Source organism: Lactuca virosa, chromosome 7 (genome assembly GCF_052849685.1).
Source record: "Lactuca virosa cultivar CGN04683 chromosome 7, Lactuca_virosa_CGN04683_v6, whole genome shotgun sequence".
Classification (NCBI taxonomy): domain Eukaryota; kingdom Viridiplantae; phylum Streptophyta; class Magnoliopsida; order Asterales; family Asteraceae; genus Lactuca; species Lactuca virosa.
The window spans coordinates 5,347,957-5,366,080 of NC_136432.1; the positions used below are offsets into that span (position 1 = coordinate 5,347,957).

The window sequence follows — 18,124 nt, forward strand, 5'->3', positions numbered from 1 at the left end:
ATTTGCTTTACGTGTTTGAATGAATAAATTCAAATAAATTTTGAATTTTGATTTAATTTTGGTTTTTTATAATATTGCTTCTGTCTTTTGATGTTTAAATAGTAAATTGATTTCTTTAAAAGACCATAATAAAATTAAATTTTACTTGAAGTAACTTTTGAATACAATTTCGATTTTATTATAATATTGCTTCCAATTTTTATGTTTGGCCGATAACAATGTCCAACCAAAACAGATGTTTACTAACGAATAATGAGAGTTATTTAAGTTTTCTAAGAAGGCCGAAGGGAAATCGTTATCGGCATATGCTATGGTGATAAATACGGTATTTTTGACGGATGTAACTTTATGTTTAATTTTTTTTTACCTCTTTGGTAAAAGTTTTTCAAATTGGTTGATGTGGCGGTGAGATTGGAAAACACGAAACAAGAAACTATTAATTTTGTAGGCAATAATAAAAAATTACACGCTGGTTTTGGAAATCATATAAAAAAAATGAAAGATAGGTTTGATAAGAAGCTACATTTGAATGTTTGATGGCCTTACCTTTATAGCATATTGTCTTCATAAGACAGGAGGGTACGAGAGGGAAACTTCTTTTATTTTTTGTGGGTCATACTCATATTTCCCTCACTTTTCTTTCCCTCATCTAAAACCAAAGGAATGAGTGTGAAGCCCTTCCCTCGCTTTTTTTTTTAAATAAAATTAATTTTTTTTATGATTTATAATTTTTAAATTAATACTAAACATAAAATTTAATTAAAAATAAAAAACAATTCATTAATTAAAATAAAAATTACATTAAACCTAATATTTAAATAAGTAGAAAAATAAAAATAAAAACGCAAAAAAATATATCAAACAACCCACAACATAGAAAACATAATTAATATCCTAATTTTATTTAAACCAAAATACGTCACTCGGAATCATCGTCTTCGTCATCGCCCTCATCGTCCTCGTCATCGCCTTGATCGTCTTCATCATTCTCCCCAGCGTCACTCTCGTCGTCGGAATCTTCACTCTCGACGAACATATCAGAATCCTCGTCTGATTCGTCAAACAAATCATCGTGAGAAAACTCTAACGGGGGCTGAATATGAGCCCTATAAATGTGCTCCACCAAATCAGCACGAAGGGCGTGATGAATGTCGCGATTGTGTACTTCTCTTCTATTCACCCTATACTCTTGTGTACCAACAGCTACTCCTTCGACATTTGGCAAAACTTCATTTTCGTTGTACCGACATATCGCTCTTCCTTCGTCTTCAAGAATCATATTATGCAATATGATACATGCATACATTACGTGATGTAACCTTTTCACCTCATATGACCTTGCCCCGACCGTTAGTACTTGCCAACGTCTCTTAAGTACACCAAATGTTCACTCCACATCCTTCCTACCTGACTCTTGCGCCTCTTTAAACTTTTTCCTTTTCGGATCGTTAGGACATGTAAACGATTTCACAAAAACAGACAAGGGAGGATATATACCGTCAGTAAGATAGTATCCACGCTTATATGCTACCCCATTTGCTTGAAAAGGTACATCGTGCGACTTTCCAAGGTAGATATCGTTGAATACCGGCGACTGGTCTAGCACATTGATGTCATTGTTTGCACCAGTTGGACCAAAGAATGCATGCCATATCCAAAGATCATGTGATGCGATAGCCTCTAGAATGATCGTCGGCTCTTTGTGGTCGCCTCTCATGTACTGACCACGCCATGCGTTGGGGCATAATGACCAACTCCAATGCATGCAATCGATACTACCTAGCATTCCAGGGAATCCATGCTTGCCTTCATGCACCGTGTACAATTGATGGATATCGTTGATAGTTGGTTTGCGCAAATATCGTTGCCCATAAACCAAACAGATCGCTTTGCAGAACTTGTACACACACTCCCGCACGGTACGCTCTGACATCCTAAAATACTCGTCCCATTTGTCTGCGCCCATGCCGTATGCTAGCTGACGAATTGCAGTCGTGCATTTTTTAATGGGAGAGAAACCTTTTATCCGCCTTGCATACATTTTCCATTGGAAATATGGAAAGCGGCCTTCCAAATCGCCACAATACGTAAGAATAGTTCCTTCCTCATCCGGAACCGACGTCGAAACTTTACAGCGTAGATGGCGTCATCTGCAACATAATCTTCTATAAGGCGATCGTGTCCGGCTTCATGATTTCTACGCAACCGCGGCTTTTTTGGTTTAGATCGTGCACGTGATGTTTCGCCTAGTCGGTTTTGATAGTATGCAACCGTTTTCGTCATGGCGGAACTGATAAACTTAGCCTCCTCTACAGCCGTCGAATCGGATGATGAAGATGATGACATTTTGAATAATATTTTTTTGGAGAGAAATATAGGTTATGGGTTAAAAAAAAGATAGGATGTTGTAGTATTTATAGTTTAAGAAAAGGGAAAGAAAAAAAAATTGTATATAACGGCTATATAGCCGTTTGGAATCAAAAAAAGAAAAAAAAAATTAAACACCCAATCAAGTGAAGAGAGAGAGTGCGGGACTCCCTCCCCCCACCTCTTTCCCGCGTTTCCTTTCCTGCACCCCCGGTGCGGTGTTTCTCCATGCGGGACGTTTCCCGCGGCCTTCCCCGCTCACCATACCGTCCGGCCTAAGAATCCATAATTCCAAAATGATATTGGTGTATTTGACGCGTTTATTGATTTTGTTGATACAATATATCTGATACATCACACTTTATAAACCCATATTGTGAGTTTTCGGTGTAGAAGGGTAAACAGGAATTTTTTAGTCGGAAAATAACAAATAACAAAAAAATTGATTAGGCTAATGCAATTTTATATTTTATATAATTTTTAAATTCAAGTTTATCGCTTTAATAATTTGTTTATTTTTAGATTGTAGCAAATTGATGGCAACTTATGGTGTCTCGACTCCTCAATCACGAAAGATTGATACGGGGATAAAAATGTTTGTGTGCCTTTTTCCTGACGTTGATATTGATTACAGTCTTCTAATCTCTTCAAATATCTTCTAGCCTAAAAACACAATTTTATCGAATGTTTTTTTTTCTTTTTTTCGAACGCCTTCTTTTACATCTTCAAAAAAAAAATTTATTTGAATATATTTTTCAATCTTTCCCATTTTAACTGCAAATAAGTATAGTACATATCAATTATATCCGTTAATTCACACCATTTTACATTTTATTTTGTTATATTACAACAAAATATTTAAAAACTGATTTAATTATCATATTGTCATTAGGGAAAACTGGAATAAAGCCCTTACGTATTGGTCTTATAATCGATTTAGTTCCTATACTTTTGCATTTGTATGATCTGGTTAGGCCCATTGGTTTGGCAGGGCTAGGCCCTTTATGGTGAGTTGAGCCCAATATGCAGGCTAGGCCCAATGGTATGTATGGTATATGGTATTTTGGGGGAGCTCACTAAGCTTTGTGCTTACGGTTTTTATGGTTATGGTTTCAGGTACTTCCGATTCGAAAGGGAATGACCCGACTTGATTGCAGCACATCCACCCATGTTTCCGCATCATGATAATTTGGGATTGTAATCTGATAACTGTTTTCTTATAAAAGTACTTCTGAATATTTGGATAAACAATTATTGAATGTTGACTTAAAGATAATTAATGTTTTGGTTGAATTAAAAATAAAATTTTTACCTCATAATTTTGGGTTGTTACAAAAATATTTTTAGATCATAACAAGTTAAGGATCATAAACATATTGACTCATAATATTTTTGAATAATCTCTATTTGGATTATATTATGTTCAACATGTAAAAAAAACTTTTAATCTTTTAAAATCAAGTTTGGTATATAAAACACTTTATTTTTAAAAAATTCTTTTTACAAAATCATTAGAATAGTGAGTAGAAATTTTCCTTAAATTTTTATAATTATTGGAGAATTTTTTTTCTGGGTTTTTTATAAATATAAAAAATAATATTTTTTTTCTTCAAATTTTCATGATCGTGTTCATTTTGTAGAGAACTAAATTTTAAGAAATTTGGTTTTCTTAGATTTTTTTTCAAAAAAAAAATTATGGCCGAAAAACTAAGTGGGTGGAAAAAAAACTCACCATCCAATAAGGACTGAACACTTGCCATGGTAGGGTGTGACATGTGGCATCGTTTGGAGAGGCCACATAGACCAAATTTTATTTTTGTTTTTTGTTTTTTCTTTTAATCTTTTTGTTTTTGTCATTTGTACCTCCAAACAAATAACTTTCCCCGAAAATTATCAAAATCTCGTAATTAATTACTAAAATGTCATATCATCTCGTGAGATTTTGAAGATAAAAAAAATCAAATCTTGGCCATTTATTTTTTTAATCTTAAGGCCAAAAATTGTCTTCACGGTTCCTACCATTTTTTGAGTTTTTACTTCATCATATATATATATATATATATATATATATATATATATATATATATATAAAACTGGGTAACAATTATCACTATTTCAATGAATGATTTTTTTTTCTTCAGAAAAATGTTATTTGACTGTTTCAATGACTATAAATTTTCTGGCTGATAGGTTAGAAAATTTCATGTCCGACCTTTGGACAAACATCATGCCTAAGTTGAGATAATATAAAATAAAAATCGAAACTTTTTCAGAGAATGTTTTGAATGTTTTATCTGTCACAAATTATCTTGGACTATTTTCAATAATAAGGATGAAGTGGGAAATCATATCTCTTGGAACAGTGAGAGATAGAAAGAAATGGGTTGAACAAAAGAAAATGCATTTTTGTCCAATTACCATTTGTCGAATAAAAACTAAGCATAATTCATCTTGTTTTTTCGTGTACTACTTAACAAACTGACCCTGAGTAAATTTGTTATATTGTGGAGGAAACCACTTGAGATGGTCCGGAAACTGATTTTCAACCTTAAAAAATAAGCTTTCATAAAAATACAAAGACTTAAATCTATCAACAAATAATAATTTTATTTTATGAAGAAAAAGAGATCAAAACGAGAAAATCTTCATTGACATAGAGGTCCACCATTATGTGATAATCGCGCCATTAAAACCAAAAACATCATTGGACAACCACAATAATTCCTTCCTATAAAATATCGATATGCAACATGAATAAAGAAAGAAAAATAAACTAAAAGATTAAAACCAAAGATAAAATATGTTAAAATAACGTGAAATCGTGAACTCTAATGAATAAAGTGACAGTAATGTGAAACGATAACATATCTCATATTTTTTACTTTTTAGTATAATCTTCTATCTACGTTAAAAAATGAACAAAATTTAATTGATATTTCATTCTTTAAATATTTTCGGTGATTATTATTTACCATAATTAGTTTTTGTTCCCTGAAAGATAAGCGGTTTGTGCATAACAAATTTATACATTAAGTTTTCAAGCATATATACCTCTTGAATTTCAAGAAAAGTTCAATATGCTTTATAACAAATTTATACATTAAGTTTTCAAGCATATACCTCTTGAATTTTAAGAAAAGTTCAATATGCTTTATAATATAGTTAATATATATATATATATATATATATATATATATATATCTCCTAAACTAATAAAACAGTACCAGCTCGCCACGTGGCATTCTATGAGCTTCCCCCCAACAATTTTTCCCGCTCAAAAGGCTAAGTTAATTTCCTTATTTGCCCTTTAACGAAAAAATTAGTTGTCCCTATTAATATGCTATTCCTCGATCCTCAATTTACGGATATCATATTTCAAATCTTCCTATCTTCCTATTATAATAAACCTGCATTAAAAATCACATAAAATCAGTATGAATTTTCGGATTTCATATTCTATACAAATTTAGCACTAAAAATGTAATCACCTTAAAGATAACGCAACATCTTACCTTAAATTTTCGGATTTCAAATTTCAAATCTTCCTATTCCAATAAACCTGCATTAAAAATACATAAAACCAGGAAGATTTTTTCAATTATATTTCGTATATATATCACCGTAAAAGATAACGGAACATCTTACCTTAAATTTCGTAAACATCACAATCCTTTCAGTTTTTGAATTATATATTCACCGGTTACTTGGATATATGGTATTTAGCTTCGTATTCTTTCTGTTTCGACTGCATCTCAGAATTTCTGCTTCATCAAAGTTCAACGCTTAAAGGTTAGTCTTAATTCTATCGTTCATATTTGTACATTTATTTGCTTCTCCTTCATCTTATTCATGGTTTGTGTTTGATATCGAACCTTCATGCTTATAAAATCTACTATAAATGATTAATGGAGTTAGCATTAATCATTTGATTCATCCTATTTTGCTGGAAATAATATAGCAATTAGTATAATTTGATGTTAAACCGTTTTTTTCTGTTTTTATTCTACTATAAATGATTAATGCAATTAGCATTAATCATTCAACTTTATTCATCTGAATTGGATACATTCGATTTTGTGTACATCTTACTTTCCATATCTGCTTTCTTTTTTTCGTGAATATATTTTGCGTTTTTTTGGAAGGTTAGTGTACATTCTGTTTTTTTATTAAGATAAAATAATTTTGTTATTTTGGAGATTTTGAAAAACTGGTTGAATATGGATGTAAAAACATATGCGAAAAACATAAATGGATGAGAATTTTCAGAAAGTAGAATGTCATAGTGTTTTTTCTATTCTTGCTCTGTTTCAACTAGGCCTGTCGAAAAAACCCGAAACCCGTTCTACCCACCCGACCCGTTCCGAATTCGGGTAGAACGGGTCGGGTAAACGGGTAACGGGTATGAACATTCGGGTAATAGGTTAACCCGATAATAATATAGGTCGGGTTTTATGTATGAATATTTATTTTCGGGTATACCCGAATACCCGAATTTGTTTTTTAAATAATACCAAATATACAATACAGTCACGTACGCACACTTCAAATAAAACAAAGCCCTCCGTTTCCTTCTTATGAACGACGGCTCGACAGTCGACGCAAACTTGCAAAGGGAATACGACGCTGAAGCTGAAGTCCTGAACCGTCATCACAATTCTCAGTTTCTCACCATTGCACGGAATGGAATTAAAAAAGTACATAACATATTATAATGAGTTGTATTGTTATTATATATGTACTTGTTAATTGTATGGAGTATTTTCCTACCCGATTCTTTATTAAACCAACCAACATGTAAAAATATATAAATAAATAAATAACAATAAGTGTCATTTAATAAATTTTCGGGTATACCCGATAATTACCGACCCGACCTCAAACCCGAATACCCGAAACCCGAAAACCCGAATTACAATATAGGTCAGGTATCGGGTATTATTTTCTTAAGGAAATACTCGTTCTACCCGACCCGTTCTACCCGAAACCTGAAAATTTTACTCGTTCGACACCCCTAATTTCAACATTGTACTTTGATAATCTTCTTATTTTATGTTTGGTCCTATTTCAACCCTTTTCAACATTGTATATTCATAATCTTCCTATTTCAGCATTATAACTTGAATCTCTTGCTAAAGTACATTAACAAAGAATATTGCCATGTTTTTCAAATGATCTGTTATTTATGTTCTCAAGGAACTTGAATTCAAGCTAATGGGTTCCAAAAGTTTGAATGATTACATAAATAAGGTGGTGATAAATACATTATAAATCTCACAATAGTTGAGAATGTTAACAACTTTAAGTGTGTTGATCATTCACAAAAAGTTAGCAAGGTTATTAAAAAACCGTGTATTACAAATGTTTTAAAGAAGTTTTTAGAAATTTATAAATAATTTTTGTAATTTTATTTTTTTATATAACCTTTTACTTAATATAGTAAATCGGACTTTATCGTTTTAATTTAAAATTTATTGTGTTATATTTATATATGTTTATTACTGTTATGTTTACTTTTTCATGTATCAAAGTCATTACATCGTTATTTGTCATGTTATTTCATTGTAATTTCCATGATTAAATTCATAACAATAATTATATCTTTGTAAATTAATAATTTGTTTTGCAAATATTTTATTACTTATTACAATTTTCAATTATGATTATTATTATCTAACAAAAACATATATAGATTATTAAAGTTTCTTTCTAACATACAATTTTATGTATATATTCAACCTACTTCTCAAAATATTCAAAACCACACAAAAATAATTATAAAATCTGCTTTCAATAATGATTTATTCATGTATGAACATAGGCAATTTAGGTGTACCATTTCTTTGTTTTATCATTCTTAAAATCTGCTTTCAATTGTTTGCAGGAAATGAATATAGGTAATAAAGTATACCTTAAAAACATTGAGCATATTGATGATGATTCCCATATCAAAGTGCGAGTGTTAAAGATGTGGAACTTTATAAAAAATAATGCGGTTTTAGCAATTGAAATGATTGTAATGGATGAGGAGGTTTGTTGTACTATTTTTTTTATATATACCACTCAATATTAAATATGTTTCAATCAATAAAATAATTGTTATTTATTTGATTTAACAGGGTACAAAATACTATTATCGTGTTTTCAATCAAAAATTTTCTAGATTTGGTGATCTTTTAAAGGAAGATCAAACTTATATCATTATCAAACCCAACATGGCGGCGGTGAACAATGGTTTTAGTGTTACGGGTCATAAACAGACCATAACTTTGAATCGAAGAAGTATTCTAAAAAAATGTGAGGATTTTTCAGGTCCAGTGAATGGTTTTGTGTTTGTTGATTTTAATTCTATTATCGAACAAACATGCTCTAGAGAGTCATTCTTTGGTTAGTTATTTTATTTTATTGCAATCACTTTTTTAAATTGTCTAATTTATTATACATGTTAGTATTTAACTTAATATTAATTATTATATTTTATTAAACTTGTGTAGATATTATTGGACAAGTTGTCTCATTTCGTGCACTTGAAACATCAAATCCTAACCCATCCAATCATTACATAAAGATGACTTTTAGCAACTTACAGTGAGATTATATTTCTTATATTTCTTTATTATTTTTAATCATATTTTTACATACTAATTAATTTAATTTTTTATTTAGGTATGTACACCTGAAGGTCACTATATTTGGAACTCAAGCACACCAGATGTCACAGTACCATAAAACTAATCCTACTGTAACTTGTGTTGTTATAGTGATGCAATTTGCTAAACTTAACATTTGGGATGGTTTGTAGTCATGCCATTTTTATTTATTTTTTATTTGAATTTAATTTTATTGAGTAATTTATTTTTATAGGAATTGGTCAAGCCCAAGGTCATTTTGATGTAACCAAATTGTTCATTAATTCAGACACTGTCGAAATTATCGAGTTTAAGAAAGAGTTAGTTTTCTTGAACTTTTAAAATTTTTTATTATTGTTTTGTAATTAAAACAAATACAACTTCTTATATGTAAATAAATATTTTTAAACATTACAGATTGAAAGCTGATAACAATGGAGGTATGTCTGAAAAAAGTATAACTACATTTCTAAGCTACTCTTCTTCTTATATAGATGATTTTAAAGGTGATTTCCCTTTAAAAACAGTTTGTGAGATCACAGAACCACCGAAGGTATATTGCATTATTTGATATCCTTTAATTTTATTTACACATTGTATGTTTTTTTAATATAAAATTTAATGTTTTACTAAAAATTTTATGCTTTTTTTATATATATTTATTTTTTACTGGAATTTACTTTTTATTGAGTAACTTTTACCTTTTATTTCATAAAGGTAATGAAATTTCTATTAGTTGGTTCCATCGTGAATATAAGACAAAATCTACGTTAGTATTACGATGCGTGCTCCAAATGTGGGAAAAAGATAGACACAATGCCCAAAGTCAATTATTCCTATAGCACCCCAGACAAAATTTCAGAGACTGTTGTTACTAAATGTAAAGAAGCACGTTGCAACACTTCGGATTTTCATCCTGTTACAAAGTATAAACATTTGTATTTATACACATTTGTATTTATATTAACCATTTCACTTTTGAACAAAATTGATATTAATGTTATATTTTTTTGTTTAGGTATATGATTCCAATCAACGTACAAGATGTTACTGGCACCATCAGATTGACTCTTTTTAATAGGGAAGCGAAGAAGCTATTGGGTATAAGTGCATACCAATTGAGAAAAATACATGAAGAGGTATAGTATGTTATTCATATTTTTTAATAAAAAACATTCTATTTGTTTTAATTCATATTTTTAAATAAAAAAACATTTTATTTGTTTTAATATGTTAAACATTCCTCTTACAGGTTGGAGACAGTTTGAAACTATTTCCAAACCAAATTAACATCTTGAAAAACCGCAAGTTTGCTTTTCTTGTAGATATTACATCCTATAATGTGGAAAACTAATATATATATATATATATATATATATATATATATATATATATACCATTCTCAAACTTACGGAAGATGTATCAATTGTTTCCGAATTGGAAAGTAAACTTGAACTTTTGGTATCTACATTTCCCATATAAATTAGATTTTTCTTTTTGACTTTTTAAGTAACTTCCGGGTTTTCCAACTTATTTTATAGAGTACTCAATCTGTGTCTATGACTCAAGTCCCTTTGGAATCTGATGAAGATGTAGAGAAAGTTGTGAACGTATTTTGAAGTCCATAACAATAATTATTTATATTTAATGATATAAACTTCAATATGTACTTTCATTATTTGTTCCAGTTTCATTATTTAACAAATTATGTTTTGTTTTTATTGTTATATGTTGTTAATAGCAACATGCATTATCTGATTTTTTTTTTCATTTTATACATTACAAGGGTAATTTTGGAAATAAACAAAATAAAAACAGTTTAATAGCAATGTACTTTCATGTTTTCAAATTAATTTTGTTATTTCCAACAATGTCTTCAAATTACATATTTGTCAACCGTACATGGGCAAAATGGTCATACTTTTGTAATTTTATACATTATATAGAAAAATTTTAATTTTATAAATATAAAATGTAATTTTTTATTCTTCTATTTGTTTGTTCAATTTTTACAGTAATTTATTTAACAACTTATGTTTTGTTTATGTTATTAGGATGCTATTTCTTTTACGGATGGCAATTTAACTCCGTCGAATGTTCATAAATCGAGCGCAACCAGTCCTGTCAAAACGTCAACTGATTTAAAGCGCAATTTGCATGACGTTTATGATGTTGATGATGATGGTGATGCAAGTTCAACAAAATCAAAAAGGAAATCTTTGGGTGAAGAGACTCCACTTTTGGTGCCAAAAGTGGAGAAGTGAGTTCATTATGGTTTATAAAAACAATTCTTAATTTTGGTTTGGTTTTAAAGACTATTTCTTTGTTTCGTTCAATTATTTTGGGGACTTTCAACTGTTTTGATACGTTTGTTTTGTTTATTTCAAATGGTTTAACAATACATTTTCACTTGGTTTGACACTTTTGCTTTAAAATTGATTTGTATCACAATTAGATTTCTAGAATTGCTTGAATTATTCAAAGTAAATTGATATCTATTGCAGTTATACCTATGTAAAAACAGGCAAAAATGTAAATTAAAATGAGAATTAGTAATAATACCAGTAAATGATGCATGAATGATGTTTGTCTTCAACTTTTTAACCTCATTGATGCTTCCACTCCTCATAGCATGAGAAACGTTTTATTGTAGACATACACGTACCTGATATGGAGATGAAATAGTACACTCAAATTAAGCTTTGAACATAAAATGTTTAAAAACAGTTAAATTTAAATTCAAAACAAGCAATGTACTTGTGTACAAGGGCATAATTGTCCTATTCTGTTGAAAAACTGTTAAACTATATATATATATATATATATATATATATATATATATATATATATATAATAACTAAAACCATTTAAAATTATGATAAAAAAAATTACAAAGAATTTACTTTTGTACTGAACAATCACTTAGGTATACCTAAATCTAAAAAAAATTAACCTAAAAATTAATATAATGGAAAGTTTTCATATATTTTTTTTTATAAAACTATAAATAAACTCAATATTCATATTCAATATTCAACGATATCTTTTAATATTATAATCTATTTGATATTTTTATATGTCTTTTTTTTTACGAGTTAATATGAACAAATTCAGAACCTACAAAATGAAAAATTAAAATATTTATTAGATAAAAGGTCGTTCTTGAAAATTATAATTCAATTTATTCTCAATTATAGGAACATTGTAATGGTTTTTCAAAGCTTAAATTGGTACAATTCTGTCGAAGATCAAGAATCCATAAATTGGTCAAACAATTGTTTCATTAAGCTTGTGGTCGTTAAATCCATAGATTGGTTTTATATTTATTTAGTAATTAGTAACTTTTATGAATTTTCTTATAAGGGCATAATTGTCTTTTTTTTTGTTTAAAAACTGTTAAACACTGTTTTTACAGGGTTTTTTTACTATTTTTTTTTTGCATAATTATTCTTTATAACTCCATTTAAACATTTAAATTTAAATTCAAAGCAAGTAATGTACTTGTATACAAGGGCATAATTGTCCTTTTCTGTTGAAAAACTGTTAAACACTGTTTTTTTAATATTTTTTTTCATAATTATGCTTTATAAATCCCTTTAAATCATACAAAAGCAATGTAGTTGAGTAAAATGTCATAAGAGTCAAAGTTTGACATGGGTAAATAAATGCTCAATTGCAACTTCACGAATGTAAATGATACCTGGTTTTACAATATCAAATTGGTGAGCCAAACCCACAGTAATCCTAATTCTTATTTTGCTGAAAATCAAGTATCAAAAGTCAAAACTCAAAACTCAAAGTCAAAATTAGAATCAAATTATGAATTGAAGGATATTAACTGTTGACAGCAAGCCGTTCACCGATATCTTCCCCAGAAGGTAGTCTCACAGCTTCAATCATGTTTCTACTACCCAAAGTAGCTTCAATGTTTTATGTTACTTGTGCCTCCTGTAAATAAAAATAACATTTTTTAAAAGTTTTTTCCTTGAGTTTTAGTAAATTAAAAAGAAATGTAAATAAAATGATGAACCTTACTCCGATAATGTGCACTCATCTTTGGACGAATTGTCCTCTGGTTTCTGAAATTACGCATTTTACACTATGTTCAATACACGTAATAACGCAACTACTTGATTGAATAATCTTTACAAAAATTGTAGCATTTGATAATAAACCCAATAACTTATATTATGATATAATCAGTAACATATAGCTCTAAAGAAACATCTCACTTCTATAATCAGTAACATATAGCTCTAAAGAAACATCTCACTTCAGACAATCACAACCATGGTAATCCTAATTCCTATCCTGCTTGCAATTTCCAAAACTTTTTCCTGAGCACCCAATGCATTTGCTTCCTCTTTACAAAAACAGATTTAAAGCTTTAAACAATCAAGGGCAAAGTTGTCTTTTTGAATTCAATCTAGATGTGTCTGTTTCTAAATTCACATAAATGGTCTGTCGAGAAAAATCGACTACATGTAAAATCTAGCCCCAATACACGTTTATCCTTTAATTCATACCTAAAAATCATCCCTATTTACTAGGAAAGTATATATTTTAATTTGTTTTTGAAAAATCAATGTAAAAAAACTCCATATTGAAAATTTGAAATTAGAATTCAAATTTCTAAAAAACTAGATTTTTTGGGGGTCTAAATTACCTCCAAATCGGTATATAGATTCGCCTAAAGGATTTTGCAGAACGTTGACAACTTCCTCTGATTCATCATTTCTTCAGCCTTCATACTTTATTCTGATTCATCATTGCTTGGGCTGACTCATGCCGATGACGATATCCTCTTCCTAATCGTTCCACGTTACATTTCAAAACACACGATAATATGTAAGTAATCGCATCCTTCTGATTTCCTGATTTTGGAGAATATCGAGACCAATCATTGTATGTAGTTTAATCGTGAAGGTTCTGACCTACATACACATTCTTCCAACAGCTTCATCTGATTTATTGTACGCCCCATATGAGATTTGTAGTCAATTGGATAAATAGGTTTAGGGCTACGTTTAATTGTACGCATCCATTCATCATTTCTTCCTTTTTCGCATACCTAGAAATGTAGAAATGTAGATGGGTACGTTAGGTTTGGGAGGTTAGGGGGGTTTGGCTGCCAGTATTTCAAAATAGGGGATCTTAATGCTAAATTATACAATTCAAAGTGTATAAAGTATAAAAATTCTTAAGCTATAATAACTCTATAATGAGAATACTGAAACTGCAATTCTATATTACAATTTAGAAATAAAAAAAATTAGATATTACAATATAAATATATAGTCTGTATATAATATTGATGTACAATTCATTTTTAAGACAAATGATTTAGTGGTAACTCTATATTTTATATTTATGTTTTCTTGATATAAAAATATTAGATTGTAACTACATTACAAGGATGGTCCCATTTACAAACTTTATAAACCATAATGCAAATATATTTCAAATTTTATCATCGTATTAGTTTATCTTATATTATCTTTACTTTAATTATTTTTTTCCATGTCTATCGTCTAATTTTAAATAATAATTACGATTGTGTTGTTTTATTAACTATGTGCATATCATCTATTTTATTAACTAAATGGTGTTGTTTGTTCAGAACGCAAACAGATCATGAAGTCGGTTAATTTTAAAAAGACTAGAAAATTAAATACTTTTTATTTAGAAAATAGACATAACATTAATTTGTCTGCTACATCAATCCAACAATATTCAACCGCTACTAATGTTCTTACTTCAGTTAACAACGGTATGTTTATCATTCACCATTTTTTATTTTTATTTTTACATATTTTTTAAGTTCTTTGTATATTTTTTGATAACATAAAAATATGTACTATTCTAACACCAACCCGTATTAACATGACAAAAAAAAGCAAATAAATTATCTCCTTCCTTGTACGTTGAATCTTCATCATCTGCAATATTTTTTAACAAATGTTACAAAGGTACATTTATTTCTTCACTATTATTAATATTCTATATCAATGCAATTATCTACCTATTGTTAATTTTATATCATATGCTTATATTCCTTATGCAGAAAAAAACAACTATATGTACTACTTGCAAGTAAAAGAGAATAGAAGACGGAGAAAATTATATTTGGATAATAAGCGATTGAAGAGAACAAATACAAGATCCAGCATTCTAAATCCATCAACTCCACATGTCTTAAAAACATGGATAACTGAAATTTTCTTATTAAAATCAACCATGTTTTACACTTCATTTAGATGAAAAATACAATACATGATTTCTCATCTTTTTATGTTATTACCCTATAATTTTATATAATTTTACCTTCTTATTTTTTTTACGTCATGTCTTCAATTTTTATAATATATATTTTTTTGCAGATCAATCTAAGAGCGTTGTTCTTCAAAATGAAAATGTTCATTCGTATAGATCTCAAGGAAATGAAAATACGCCCTTACAATTTTCTCCTTCGTACATAAATGTTAGAACTCCGTTATCTAACATTACAAATGGTAATAATTTTGTTTTTAAATTTACTATGATGCACACTCTAATAAATTTATAATCTTTTTTTAATTTACTATTATTTGTTTCAGCTAACATTGGTTTCAATAACTACCCCACTTCAACGTTAGCAAATAAAAGAAACTACTCTGTGCTTTCAGACGATATGACATCCAGAATTGCATCTACAATATTTCAATCTTCATCATCAATCAAGTTAAATCCAGGATGTCATAAATTAAAAAGGAAATCGAAACATTTATCTCCTATTCCATTAATTGACCTGACAGCAGATGTAGAAAATATACATGAGGTCATATATGAAAACTTAATCGTTGGTATTTCGAAAGGTAAACAAAAAATATATCCATTTTTATTATTTTCTACAAATCAAATCTTGTATGGTATATATTTATAAAGTTAGTATTTTATTTATAACACTTAATTTTTCACAGAATATTTGGATCATGGTGATCAGTTTGTTGTATGTCAAACATGTCGTGCAAAGTTATGGACAAATGAATCCATTAGAGGCAAACAAAAAAGGAACACAGATTTTTCATTATGTTGTGGTTATGGCAAGGTTCAACTACCAGATTTAAAGAAGGCACCACCAACTTATGAAAGAATGTTTCAATCAAACGATTCTAAAAGCAAAAACTTCATGAAAAATATTCGACGTTACAATTCAATGTTTTCTTTTACATCGATGGGTGGTAAAATTGATTCTTCAATCAATAGAGGAAATGCTCCATACATTTTCAGACTTGGTGACCAAAATTATCATAGTATTGAAAGTCTTTTACCAGCAAAAGGATCGCAACCAAAATTCTCTCAGTTATACATTTATGATACCGAGAATGAAAATTCAAACAGACAGAGATGTTTTGGGTAAATTTTCAAACTTCTTATTCATACTCAATTTTAATAATTTTCTATTTTTTTACTAATATTATGTATATTTTCCATTCATTTAGTAGGGAAAACCACCCATCTACATCATTTGATAATGATATTATTGAAGATTTGAAGGTGATGTTAGATTCAAATAATGTCTTGGTTAGCTCTTATAGAATGGTAAGAGATGCTTTTCAAAGAAATCCTCACGTTGATATGAAGTTAAGAATTATCGGGCAAAGGAATCGTGATGGAAGGACATATAACCTACCAACTGCTTCTGAGGTTGCAGCTTTAATTGTAGGTGACATTTCTGATTCGATTGAAAATAGAGATATCGTTGTTCAAACAAAATCGGGATTTCTACAACGTATCAGTGAATTGCATCCTTCTTACCTTCCTCTCCAGTATCCACTACTATTTCCATATGGGGATGATGGTTACAGTTTTGACATTCTTCATAGAGGTATTACAGATACACCCCACAGCAAGCGGGCGACATGTACAATGAGATAAATTTTCGCTTTTAGAATTCAAGACAGGGATCATTCGTTCTCACTGATTCTTAATTCAAAAAGGTTGTTTCAACAATTTCTGGTAGATGCGTATACTATGATTGAAAGTGAGAGATTGCATTACATATGCAGGCAACAACATGTTCTTAGATGCGAGTCTTATGAGAATTTACGTAACCAAAAAGCTCAAGGAGCTACAAGTATCTCGAACGTCGGACAACGTGTGATATTACCTTCATCATTTACTGGTGGTGCACGCTATATGCTTCAAAACTATTTGGATGCCATGTCGTTATGTAAATGGTTTGGATATCCTGATTTCTTCATAACCTTTACGTGTAATCCCAAATGGCCAGAGGTCAAAAGGTTTCTTAAGGATACTTCACTTCAACCAGAAGACAGACCTGATATACTATGTAGGTTGTTCAAGATCAAGCTTGATGCATTTATTAAAGACTTAAGGGAGAATCATATCTTCGACATAGTTCAAGCAGATATTTAAAATTAACTTATTTCATAATTGATGAGATTAAATTTTTTTTATTTCATATTTTTAACATTTTGCTTGCGGTCTAACCATATTTTTTTGTGCAAAATATTTTGCAGTTTTTTATACAATTGAATTTCAAAAAAGAGGTTTGCCACATAGTCATATATGTATGTTCATGCATTCTGACTACAAGCTACCCACTGTTGAATTTATCGATCCCATAATATCCGCCGAAATACCAAACAAAGATGAAGACCCTGAATTGCATTCACTTGTGAATGAGTTCATGATTGATGGTCCGTGTGGAGCTGAAAATATCAATTGTCCATGCATGGTGGACAAAAAGTGCTCTAAAAACTTTCCAAAGCAATTATGTAATCATACGTCTGTTGATCAATGTGACATCCCCAAAATCACGGCCAGAAAAGACCGATTTGTTTATGCTTTGTTTTATAAAATCAGAGTAATCATTTGATTAAAAGAGTTGCGGAATTTGTTCCCAAAACAAAATATGATAAGAATTTATCAAAGCATTTCTTTAAAAAAAATGTATTTTAATTAAATAACAAAATCTCGGGATGTCATGTTCCGATACAGACCAACAGCATAAACAATGTAAAATAGATCTTACAACAGTTATTTATAACTACTGATCTATAATCCAAAATCTCTCGTCAAATCCACCAACTTATACCCTTATGCCATTACCTGTAATGCAAAGAAAA

At 29.5% G+C, this 18,124-nt stretch overlaps 2 long non-coding RNA genes across 5 annotated transcripts; one reads left to right on the forward strand and one right to left on the reverse strand.

The window, feature by feature from the left end:
• Window positions 1-5,421: 5,421 nt before the first annotated feature.
• Window positions 5,422-14,136, reverse strand: LOC145123372 (uncharacterized). Of its 4 annotated transcripts, XR_013715115.1 has the most exons (9): window positions 13,928-14,136; window positions 13,660-13,801; window positions 13,029-13,072; window positions 12,833-12,941; window positions 12,694-12,752; window positions 11,556-11,658; window positions 6,013-6,128; window positions 5,880-5,926; window positions 5,422-5,774 (listed from the first exon to the last, which is right to left on the reverse strand). It is a non-coding gene; the product is annotated as an uncharacterized LOC145123372 (long non-coding RNA). The 4 variants fall into 4 exon arrangements; XR_013715112.1 differs by having other exon boundaries at window positions 13,660-14,136; XR_013715114.1 differs by having other exon boundaries at window positions 6,013-6,131; window positions 13,660-14,136.
• Window positions 14,137-15,379: 1,243 nt separating this feature from the next.
• Window positions 15,380-16,075, forward strand: LOC145124068 (uncharacterized). The gene is made up of 3 exons (XR_013715496.1): window positions 15,380-15,505; window positions 15,590-15,847; window positions 15,953-16,075. It is a non-coding gene; the product is annotated as an uncharacterized LOC145124068 (long non-coding RNA).
• Window positions 16,076-18,124: the final 2,049 nt, after the last annotated feature.